Here is a 12,630-nt window from a genome sequence, read left to right on the forward strand (position 1 = left end):
ACGGCATGACATCGACGGTCAACGTCCACCACTGATCTTTTTTCCAGATGAGACGATGTCGCGAACACCGACAATTTGCCCGATAGCCTTTATTTTCGGTTATTTATCGGCTGTCCCCTTTCGCGCGTTTCGATGCCCTATCTTAACGGCCTCAAAAACACGCTGATCCAGGCGATGACTGGACATATAAATTGTTATTTACATAATGACTGTAGACCGGAGAGATCGGAGGATGCCCCACGACGTGACCACCGCTTGCAGATAAGCTATAGAATATTTTTAACGCGCCCGACTATTAAATTTAAAGCCGTTCCGGTTGCATCAGATAAATTGACAATTCACTGCGATACGATGGAAATTTAAAGCTGCTTAAGGCATTACATAAATTATTAAATCAAAAGGTGATAAAATGCGGTAGCGAGCTTTATGGCGGCGTTTTTCCAAAGGTGTGAGGTGTTTCGGACGTTTCTGGGTAAAGGTTGCGAGATCGAAAGATACGCAACAGCCTTTGTTGGAATGTCTCTTTGATACCGACACTACAACTTTATTTCTTTTATTACTAATTCGTTCCTAGAAGAATGTCATAATTGTTGGTGCATTTTCCAATTTTTGAAGAAGTAATAATTGTGGGATGTATGCTACATTTGGACTTATCTTTTTATTAGTAACAAAAGGCAATAACCATAATTGGTATTTTGTAATGCAAACAGCAAATTTAAGTCAATTTGAGGAAAATTTACTGTACGTTTTTCATGTTTTGCTTGGTTTCGAAATTTTTCTTTAACATTTTTGAAGTTTATCTGCATTTTGAAATCAAATCTGAAGAAAGCATCGCATCCTTTCCCCAAAAAAAAATTTGGGAGCCGACTTTTCAAATTTTCAATGAGTGCAAGAGTGCATAAAAACAAAAACTTGATAAATTTATCGTCTTTAAAACAATACAAATAACATAAAAAGTTTCTTTTTGGATCTTTTCCGCACATTTTACGCGAAAAACAATTTCTTCTTCTTTATTTTTGCTGAATTTAATGCATTGAGAAAATTTAAAAACAATATAATTTTTCGTGTAGTACAAAGAAAAAATCAATAAATGACAGTAAATAAATACAAAAGTGCTTAAAGTATGTATGCAATGAAAACTGTAAAGAAAATAGTACATGTTCAAAATTGCTTTAAGTTGTTGAGTTGAAAAATAGTACACTACTATTAAATTAAAAAAAAAATCGGAAACATTTAATAAAACTGCCTTTTTTTATAAAAAGTTGCATGAGTTGTTTGTAAATGAGTGCTGAATACATCTTGGGGGATCAACTTTTAATTATTAATGTAATAATTTGATGTTTAAAATTAAGGTATGCAAAATCTGAATGATCTTAAGACCTAGTCAATATTGTTTCTTGATTTGTTTTTACAACTATTCAAAAAAACATGAACAATTATTTTTTCAGATTTAACATGCAAAATTGTAAAAAAAGTTGAAAAAATTGCTTTTTTATATTGATGAGAAATTAATTCCTTTAATTCTTTTGTAAAATATTAATCAATCGTTTTCAGAAAATAGTTTGATAGATCGATTTAAAAGTTTACAGAGCATTGGGGTAACTAACCTACATTGAGCTGTAAAAAAACATGGACACATTAATCTTCCCATCAATATTTGTGAATCCGCGTTAGATTTACTAAAACCACAAAAAAGATATTTTTTTCTCTTTAAATTAATGTGGAGAGTGTGAAAAAATATTTTCTTTCAAAAAATCGTAAAAACATATAGAAAATGTATTCTAGTTTTTGAAACTATCCTTACTAAAATATCAATGATCAAAGACAAAAAGATCTTTTTTCACTAAAGTCAAATATCTCAGTGAGAAATTGATGTAAAGAGAACATAAAAAAGCAAATTGAAGCTGAATGAATAAGCTATGCGGTACATGCATTGATTTAACTAATAAAAGTTTCCCCAAGTCGGTGGACCAAAAAAATAATAAAAAAATAGTTTTTTTCCGGCGTTAATTACTTAGGATTGCTTCATAATCGTAGCTCAGAAAAATGTTTTGCGAAAAGATCTCAAGAATAGAAACTTTTTTAATCTAGATACGACCATTGGTTTATACAGGCTGCGCCAGAACTCGCGCCCCAGAGAAAATTTTCAAGTAAAGTAAGATACCAAGAACATGAAAAAAATGTTTAAAAAATTCTATCTGTCAAAAAATTTTGACATTTATTTTTTGACATTTGATTTTTTTTTATATCTATTTAATGATACTGATGATCTTGTTCTTTTACAATTATTTAGTCCAGGGACAAAAATTTTGCCAATAAAAGCCACAAATAACATTGAACAGAGTTACAATTTAGGATACAGCTTCCTTGTTTCCTCTTTTAATAGCCTAAACAAAAAAAAACTTGGAAAATTATTTTTCCAACAGAAATAAATAGAGTCAAAGTCCAAACTTAAACCCTCATAACTTCGAAATTTTTATAGATAATTTTTTTTTAACATTTTTTTCATGTTCCTTGTATCTTACCTTATAGGGTATTTTTCTCTGGGGCGCGAGTTCTGGCGCACTCTGTATAAAAAATGTATGTAGAATGTTTTGTCTTTTTGAAGTAGGTATTTGAGATAATAAAAAATATTTTTTTAATTAATTAGGCGCTTGTGAAAAAAAATATTTGCGTACAGAAAATCACAAGTCTCATAATTTTTTGTGTACAAACTCCTGAATAAATTATTTATTTGGAATTTCACCAACTTCCTTGTTGAATTCTATTTGCAATTTTTTGCACCTCTTCAGTAATTTACCATCTGCCGCAGCACCTTTGCAACGTCCGACTCTGTAACAAATCACCGGCAAGCCGCGACACTCTCTTTCATTTGGTAAAAACGTATAGTCCTCGCTTGCAGTCCCTTTCCCTCATTTATTAAACGCAATCAACGGACACTAAATAAGAGTCGATAGATCCGTAATTAATCGGCTTTCAAGTCTGCGACAAAGTGTAACAAATCCAAAGTGCGCTTTAGCACTTAAAAGAGCATATCAACGGGACGTCTCCGCTTATTCTCGTGCCAACTGGTGCGTTGTAAGAAATTAATTCAGGATAAGGTGGTTGTGTAAATGCCTTCTTCAGATTTCCGCCGCCTGGCGTGTTCCGTGTCTGCAAAAAAGACAAAAATGATAACCTGGATGACCTTTCGCATTCATGGTAGCGGAGCGGCTGCCAAAGAAACAGGCACTGATCTTGAGGACCATGTTGAGAAGAGGAGGAAAAAAAGACGAGGCTTTTAGCGACGACAAATGCGTTGAACTTTCGAACTTGCTGTGCGTGAGAAATTTTCAGGCCCAGGATTTTGTAATCCGATTTTTTGTTTTCCTAACAGATACTTTTCACTTTTTTTAGTTTTTTTAAACATCTGTCCACGCTTCATACTTTTTTGTTTTCTCTCTCATTTTTTTTTCTTCTTTTATTATATCACAATATTGAACTTATGAGTACTTGCAATCTGTTTCTATTGATCTGTTTAGAACAAGCTTAAAGTACTAAAAAATATCAACTTTTCTTTATACTTGGCTTTTTTATGTTTTTTCTTCTTGGTTCTTTCTTTTAACAACCGTTTAGATTTTTTTTCAATTGTGTGTTTTCTCAGCAAACTTTCTTCCTCTTTTTTTTGGTCGATTTTTTCCTCTTTCTCTTCATAGTATTTATTGCACTTGCAATTTGTTTCTATCGATCAGTGGTAAGAACAAATTTAAAAATTCTAATTTCAAAACCAACTTTTTATGGCAATTAGCTAATTTTTTCTTTTTTCTTCTTCAACATTGCATTTTTCTTTTTGCTTCTTTTCTTTTAACATTTATTGATTTTAGACTTTTTTGTTTTCTCTCTTAATTTTGGTTTTCAACAAACGTTCTTCTTTTATCATATCACAATATTGAACTTATGAGTACTTGCAATCTGTATCTATCAATCTGTTTAGAACAAGCTTAAAGTACTAGTTTCAAGAAGCAATATCAACTTCCCTTTATAACTGGCTTTTTTATGTTTTTTCTTCTTCAACATTTTTCTTTTTGGTTCTTTCCTCTAACAACACTTTAGATTTTTTTCTTTTCAATTGTGTTTTTTCTCAACAAACATTCTTCCTCTTTTCTTGGTCGATTTTTTTTCTTTTTCTCTTCATTATATTTATTGCACTTGCAATTTGTTTCTATCGATTTGTGGTTAGAACAAATCTAAAATTTCTAACTTCAAAACCCACTTTTTATTGCAATTAGCTTATTTTTTCTTTTTTCTTGTCCAACATTGCTTTTTTCCTTTGTGCCTTCTTTTCTTTTAACATCTATTGCCACTTTAGAATTTTTTCTTTTCAATTGTGTTTTTTTTTTCAACAAACTTTCTTCCTCTTTTCTTGGTCGATATTTTTCTTCTTTCTCTTCTGTCGATCAAATTTAAAACCATTTTTTTTATTGTAATTAGCTTATTTTTTCTTTTTTCTTTTACAACATTGCTTTTTCCTTCCTTTCTTCTAACATCTATTGACGTTTTAGACTTCTTTTTTTTTCTTTTCGATTTTGTTTTTTCTCAACAGAGTTCCTTCCTCTTTGCTTGGACAATTTTTTTCCTTTTTCTTTTCGTAACATTTACTGCACTTACTTGCAATTTGTTTCTAACGATCTATTTAGAATAAATTTAAAGATTCTAACTTCAAACCAACATTTTATTGTAGAGCATATTTTTTCTTCTCTTTGCTTTTTGCATTTTTTCTTCTAACGCCTGTTGACACTTTAGATTTTTTCAATTGTGTTTTCTCAACAGACTTTCTTTCTCTTTTCTTGGTCATTTTTTTCTCTTTTTTCTCTTCATAATATTGCACTTACTTGTGTTTCTATCGATCCGCTTAGAACAAATTTAAGAATCAACTTCATCTTGTAATTTGTTTATTTATGTAATGTTGTTTTTCTCTAAGATTTTGTCTTTTTTTTTCAAACATCTAATCTGTTGACGCTTTATTTTCTTTTCTTTTTCTTCATAAGTTTTGGCTTTGTTTTTTAACAACCTTTCTTCCTCATTTCTTGGTCGATTTTTCATTTTCTCTTTTTTTATTCTCTCAACTTTCCCTAAATTTGTCTTTTGCACGCCATTTCTTTAGCTTTCCTCTCCTAAGTTTTATAAAAATAAAGACAAGTAGGTTGAGCCAGCTAATATTTTTCTCGTTTTATGTATCTGGCAACGTGCTACTCATGTTTACAGTGCCTCCGGTGGTCCCCCATGGGCGCCCCATTTTCGTCCATTACATTAGATATATGGCAGCGGTCGAAGGAGAGACACCGTGGTACCAAGTTGGGGCCCACCACCGTGTAGCCTTTGTCGATGCGTGACAATACCATTCCTCTTTACCGTTTGATTTATTCGAAAATTCGTCGTTATCATATTTCGAAAATCACACGTCGTGGTTCCGTTGACCTGCCTCGGGTGAACCGCCCGGTTACGCCCATGTTTATGGCTTTTATAAATTGACGGGACGCCAGCAGGAAAATTACATAATTATCTCGTATAAAGTCGATGATGGTGATGATGAAACGAGCCACTGATGAAAATGATGATGAATAGGTGCGCACAACACAATAACGGATGGATGCATCGACTATTCTTACTCCACGGTCTGGAGGACAAAAAAACGCATTAACTTTTGACAACTAAATCATACGATTAAGTACCACGATAATACATGGGAGATTCGCATCACGCGAGACTTATCGGAACATCACTAAGGCGAGAGATGGATGGATGTCGCTTTTGGTGATGTGAAATATGATCACTCGTCAATAATAATTGACAATCCATCGGTTACATAACAATATTAAAATATTTTGTTCCGTTAAGTGAAAATGATTGGAAAAATAAAAGTTTCTCGTAAAGAAGAATTTAGTTGATTTTCTTTCAAAGAGTTTACCGCAGACAAGACAATCATTGAAACACGAAACACTGACGTTTTTAATTTCAATTCAATGAATGGATGTGGACATGAAAATTGCTCACAACCCCCAACAAAAGAATCAGAAATTAATGTCGGATGTAAGACATTTATTTGTTCAGAACAATTCTGAGTGTGGTTTGGATGGCCGTAATTATTATAGGAAGGAAATTAGTTTTTTTTTATTTTTACAAATGCTGGTATTTTGCTTTTAGTTAAGTTAACCATATGTGCTTTTAGTATTTTTTTATAAACATTGTATTCACATTTATTATTTTTTCTTGGCTTCTTGTGATTTCCACTTCTTGTATGAGTTGTATTCCACTGTGTACAAAGCTTCTTAAGTCGTTGTGTATTTAGAGGCCAATTTTATAACCAACTGAAATACGCGATAAATTACTGAGTACACAACTGTGTAAAGTATACGTGGGTAAAATATTATTGATGTAATTACTGATCATATTTACAAATATCACAAAGTATAAAATGAAAAAAATTAAAAGCACTGCACATTTTGAAGTGGAGTGTTTTTAATGAAGTGTTTTTAATTTTAATTTTTTAAATTGCTAAAAGTTTATCTAAAAATGTTATATGCAATATCACATTGCCAGATAACTCTTTATAGTTTGATTATACGAGGAGTGATTTTCTGTTCTATATTCTTTTATCTAGATAGTAAAGGAAAGATAGCGAGCACTAAATTCGTACACTTGTATACATACAGGGTGTCAGAACTCGCGCCCCAGAGAAAAATTTAAAGTAAATTATTCCAACTTTTTGCAAGGGCCTTTAAAAAAATGTTTTTAACAATTATTAATTGTAATTGTTTTCAGACTATTTTTAGAAGAAAAACTCTGCCCACATAATCTTTTTTTTTTGGGAAAATGACAGTAATCTGCGGGTGCTATAGACTCTAGAGTGGTTGTTTCAACTTTTGGACATGACTTGCTAAACTTTATCAGCTTTGTGCACTCTGGTATACAGCAGTAAGGTTTCATAAAAAATGAGGTTTATCCTGTTTATTATTTTCTTTTATTTTTATTTTTTTTTCATTATCTATCGACGCTTTACAATACTTTTTTTCTTCTTGCTTCTTTTTTTTTTCTAACATTTGTAGACACTTTAGACTTCTTTCAATTGTGTTTTTTCTTAACAAACTTCTTTTTTCTCTTCTTTCTTTTCAAAATATTGCACTTAGTTATAATTTGTTTCTATCGATTTGCTTGAACAAATTTAAAGTTACTAACTTTAGAAACAACTACATTTTGAAATCTACTAATTCTTTTATTTTTTGTTTTCTATTTTTTTCTTCTCCAACACTTATTTTACGTCTAGAAAAGCATGTTTGAAGCGTTTTTACGATTTAAGATAAATTGACTATTTTAACCATTTCCTACCTCTCACCTTACCACAATAACGTTTTATGCATTTTTTTGAGTCTTTAAAACTTCTCGAAATGTAAAAAATCTTATATGGATTAATTTTAAAATTGAAATTTTTTTGGATTTTTATCGAGATTTTGGTCGATTTTTGGCACCCGGAACGGTTTATTGCCAATAACTCCGGACTTATTGGTGATAACCTCTTATGTTTGGTCCCGTAGATAGAAAATTTAATTTTCTATCATATACAAGAAAAATCAGTGTTCTACAATAGATAGTTATCAAGAAAATTTCTGATAAAATCAAAAATATTAAAAATATAAATTTGACTATAACTTTAAAACTATTAAGAATTTTGCAGTTTTCTTGACACCAATCGATTTCCCGGAACATTTGACATATGTCTACATCAAAATATTATATAATTGAAAAACTGTTTTTTTCGCAATTTACAAAATGAAATAAAGTAAAAATTTGTTAATACTCCCCCCTAAAAAATTGTGTTTTTCTCCTCTTGTTTCGCCGTAATCGGCGTTTAAAAATTCAAATTTTTTTTGCGAGATATCGACTTGGCTTTGGCCTCAGTCGATAGATTTTCTTACGCTGATTACGATGGAGTTGGACTGATTGCTGTAAGTCTAATAGTTTGGCCGTAATCGTCGTTTAAAAAGTAAAAAATTTCAAAATTGTGAAATTTTAAATGTGATTTTTTACGAAACTATAAGACTTAGAGCAAAAAGCTAAAACCATTAAAATCTACTTTAAGTTTTCTATCACATGGCGCCAACCGGATGTCGCTCTGGGTTATGGTTCCAGGTACAGAGCCATTTTTTGTTTTTTTYATAAAAAAGTCATATCTCAAAAACTACTACTACTAGTTTTTTATAAGAATCAAATTTTTTTTACATTTTACCCCCGCTCATTTTCAAAAACTCAAAAGATCGTTCTTCTTTTATTTTAAACATTTGATCTGTTGACGCTTTTTTTGGAATTCGTTCTTTTTTTAATAAAAATGAGGTCTTTTTTGAATATCCTCTTTATTTTATAAATATCACAAGTATTAATTATTTAATCCGTAATCACAATCAACAAACCTCATTTTTTTTTTATTTGCGTAATATAAATGACAGACTACTTAAAAAAATTCTTGGAGTTAATAGATCGTCGTGCCGCCCATGTTGCTGTCATTTCAAGAACGTCCTCAACAATAAACGTCACCGCAACGGCATTGTTTTACAAATAGGGGGCCTCTGAATCGTCGTCGTGTCGACGTCTAGTTTTTAAACCATGCCCAAATCGATCCGTGGATTTATACTCGTCGGCATCGGCCGTTTGGTAGATTTTCATACGTATTTGCTTTACGTGTCTTGACAATGTTTACAAATCTCTCGCATGTTTTACATACAATAAAGACGAAACGTAAACTGCTGCATAAACAGACAGGGAATTTTTCACGAGATGAGAAAAAGTTCGCATACTGTGTGACGCATCACCATCTGCTGAAATCGTTCACCGTTGACTTTTCAGTGCACTGGTGCACAGACACTGCCCATAAGCTACCAGCACCGTAAACCTAACTGTGAACGGATTCTTTTCAGGCGAATTTTCAGGTTTCAGGCGGTACGCCCTTGCCTGAAACTCGCTGCCACCATAACAGTACACTGTGGCGAAATAAATAAGGAAACTGCACACAGAGTTCTGTTATTTATAGGTGCACAAGACTGCATGGAATTCTGCACTTATGGCATGCTCTAATTCGGACGAGCCTTGAGATGACTGCTTCGAAATATTACAACTTTAACAACATTTGAATTTCATGACAAAATAAACTAGCAATATACAGAGTGTTCCGGCTAAACCCCACATTAGAAGTATTGGGAGCTGTAACAGTGATATTTATCTAAAATTGTGATTGTAGCCATAATCACTTAGATCCTGCTTAATCAAAATATTTTCAAGATGGCAGGACTTCCGGTTATACCGGAAATGGGTATCAACTTCGCTATTTTAATAGAAAATTATGTTTTTCATTGCGTTTTTGGATTACTTAAGTGATTTTGAGAGAGTTTTTATGAGACTTCCCTATTCTTAAATTTAACGGTTTTTGAAATATTTAGAGTTTTTTGAAATTTTATAATTTACATCTTCCTCTTCAAAAATCGATAAACCTACCATTTTTGATTATTTTGAGATCGTATTTGGGCATATAATAAAGGAAGGTTCGATCTTTTCTTTCGCATATTTAAAATTGGAAAAATAATTAAGAAACCTCCAAAAGTTAATGTCACGTTTGGGGCTACTTCAAATATCCGTAACTGATTTTTTTCAAATACTCGTAGAAGACTCCAATTTTTTCTTCACTAAATGAAAGAGAATTTAATTCTGCATCGATCTATATCAACATTCCCTATACCTAAATTTAATGATTTCCAAGTTATTTTAACTTTTTTTTACATGAAATTCATAACAACTATTCATGGTAGTTTTCGCATAATTTGCCATGGAACATTTCTCACTGAAAAAACGACAAGCTTTTTTCACAATTGTGTTATTCTTTTCGTAAATACAAATTAAATTTATTTAATCTAATGTACAGGGTGCTGCATTTTGGATTTCCGAATAGGGAATCTCCGAAACTAACAAGTTTAGCTAAAAACGGGTAATACATTCTGGGGCTCATTTTTTAAGAAAATAATATTGGTTAAAACCGCATCTCACTATCGTCTTTTGTTTTCGACTTACAGACCAAAGTTGACATTTTGGTGAAATCTAAAAAAATTCATATCTTTGTTATTATACTGGATCCGGATCTGAAATAAAGACATTATACAGGCACTTTTTTACGAGGAATTTAATAATGTAGTTAACTATTTTTTCAGTTATTTGTTTAGCCGTAATAAGATAAACTTGTATTTTTTTAATGGAAATCATAGGCGGCTATTGGACTTTTAAAAAGTTTATTTTTTTCGATCTAAAAAATATATATTTGTAACAGAATATTTTTTATAATTATACTTAAAAAATGAAATACATACTTTGTTTGATAATAATTCGCCATGGAAAAACTATTTCACTCCAAATGTGTTAATAATAATCAATCAGAGTTTTGTGTGAAATAAATGAAAAATCGATAAAATTATAAAAATTTAAAAAATACGATACGTTAGAAGTATTGAACAAATATGCGAGCGCCTCAGAACAAAATTATTACATATTTTTAAAAAATCCAAAAATAGGAAAAACAAATGTGTCAACACAATTTGAAAAAATGTCCCTATTCGGACATCCAAAATGCAGCACCCTGTACAACTGTAATATTCTATTTTTTTCTTACTTCTATGACAACCTATGCTAAAGTAGCTATGACTAATGAATTTCTCACAATATCAAAATAAGTTACTATAATTTGAAAACTAACAAACATAGGTATAGGGAATGTTAATACAGATCGAAGCAAAACTAAATTCTCCTCCATTTAGTGAAGAAAAAATTGGGGTGTTTTATTGAGAAAAATTGAGTTAAGGATATTTGAAGTTTTCTAAACGTAACCTTACATTTTGGCGGTTTGTTAATTATTTTACCAATTATGAATACACCAAAAGAAAAATCTAATCTTTCTTTCTCGTATGCCCAAATACGGTTTCAACATAATAAAAAATGGTAAAGTTATCGATTTTTGAATAGGAAGATTCAAATCCAAAAATTTTTAAAAAGCTCTAAATATTTCGAAAACGGTTAAACTTAGGTATAGAGAAGGCTAATGAAAACTCTCTCAAAATCACTTGAGTAATCCAAAAACATAATAAAAAACATAACTTTCTTTCTCTCTAGTTGATATCCACTACCGGTATAACAGGAAGTGCTGCCATCTTGAAAATATTTTCATTAAGCAGAACCTAACTGACTATGGCTATAAACAAAATTTTAGATAAATATCGTTGTTAGAACTCCCAATGGTGTTTATCAGGAACAGCCTGTATAGGATTCGTAAAAGTTGTGCAGTCTCTTATAAATTTTTTTGATTCATTAGTGGTGTTCTTTATTTGTTTGCCCAATTCAAAAAAATCTTTTTTTGTGTTTTCAATTCAAAAAACACCTTTGGCAGGTCGTTTGAGTTGTATCTTTTGTACGATTGTGGCACATGATATGGCCGGCAGCTGTTTCGATTGTTCAGCAAGTCACTCCCTCATTAAACGTCTGTATATTTTTCTAATTGGGTCATTTTCTCCGGTGCAGCGTTTTGCATTTGGCTTCAGAGTGAATCAGCAGAGCCCCTTGTTCTATTTCGGTCGTCATGAGTGGGCACGACCCTTTCCGTACGTTTTAATGGCGAAATGTTTATACCAGCGCTTCCAGAAATAAACCCGTTCCATCCACACTCTTTTTCGCCTTGTCAATAAATTTCATTTGTCCGTTTGTAACAATTATTAATATCCCAGCGGCGTTTCAGTTCCATCACCCATCGATTATGGTTATTGAAAAATGAAAATTAAACGTATTCTTTCTTTCGTTTTGAACGTCAGTTATTGATAGTCAGCTGTAAATGTGAAGGTTCTGTGAAGATGAATTGTAAATCAAAGGTGAGAATGAAAACCAATTTGGAACAAGACGACCATTACGCACCGATGCGGTTCATCAGCGATGATTATTCACCAACGGACAGCCATTGTGAACGATCGCAGGTGATACAATCGATAAAAGGAGAGTACGAGATACCAGAGGCCTTATTCATAAACATATCACACGAAGCCCAAAAAGCCTTCTCGTATTTAAGCTGCTATTAATATGGTAATGGAAGTGACCGTCAGGATGGAAATTGTCCAAAAACCAATCAACAAAACACAATCAATTTTTGATTAGGTATTTGTGTGTTGGTGTGAGGAAATGGACTGAAAAAATTGTTGATCGTGATTGAATATTACCGTTTTTGCACATTCATTGTTTCAATTTGTCTTTCGAAATTCTTTCCTTATTTTTTATCCAAGTGTTCTGAAATAGTCGTATCTGATTTTCCTTAAGTAATTTTAATCTTTTCTTCGCAAAACAAAAAAATCTAAAGAAAGAAAATAAACTTTTAAAAAGAATCCAAAGAAACGTCTACAAAAGAAGAAAGAAGAAAAGTCTGTAGGTATAGAAAAAATCAAAACCTAAAAAAGTATTACAAGTAGGTTTCATAAAAAAATTAAAACTAGAAAAGAATCTAAGAAAGAGTCTAGAATATAATCATAGAAAACAATTTAAAGAAGGATCTAGGTTAGAATCTAGAAGAGAATCTAAAAA

The 12,630-nt window shown here is 31.6% G+C and overlaps 1 protein-coding gene across 3 annotated transcripts in view; it reads left to right on the forward strand.

Annotated features, from left to right (window-relative positions):
• Positions 1 to 12,630, forward strand: part of LOC123014408 (integrin alpha-PS2) — a 71,012-nt gene that overhangs the window by 25,527 nt on the left and 32,855 nt on the right. The gene's annotated exons all lie outside the window — the stretch shown is intronic.

Source organism: Tribolium madens, unplaced genomic scaffold (genome assembly GCF_015345945.1).
Source record: "Tribolium madens isolate multiple individuals breed KSU strain unplaced genomic scaffold, Tmad_KSU_1.1 Scaffold_19;HRSCAF=116;Tcas5.2_LG9, whole genome shotgun sequence".
Classification (NCBI taxonomy): Eukaryota; Metazoa; Arthropoda; class Insecta; order Coleoptera; family Tenebrionidae; genus Tribolium; species Tribolium madens.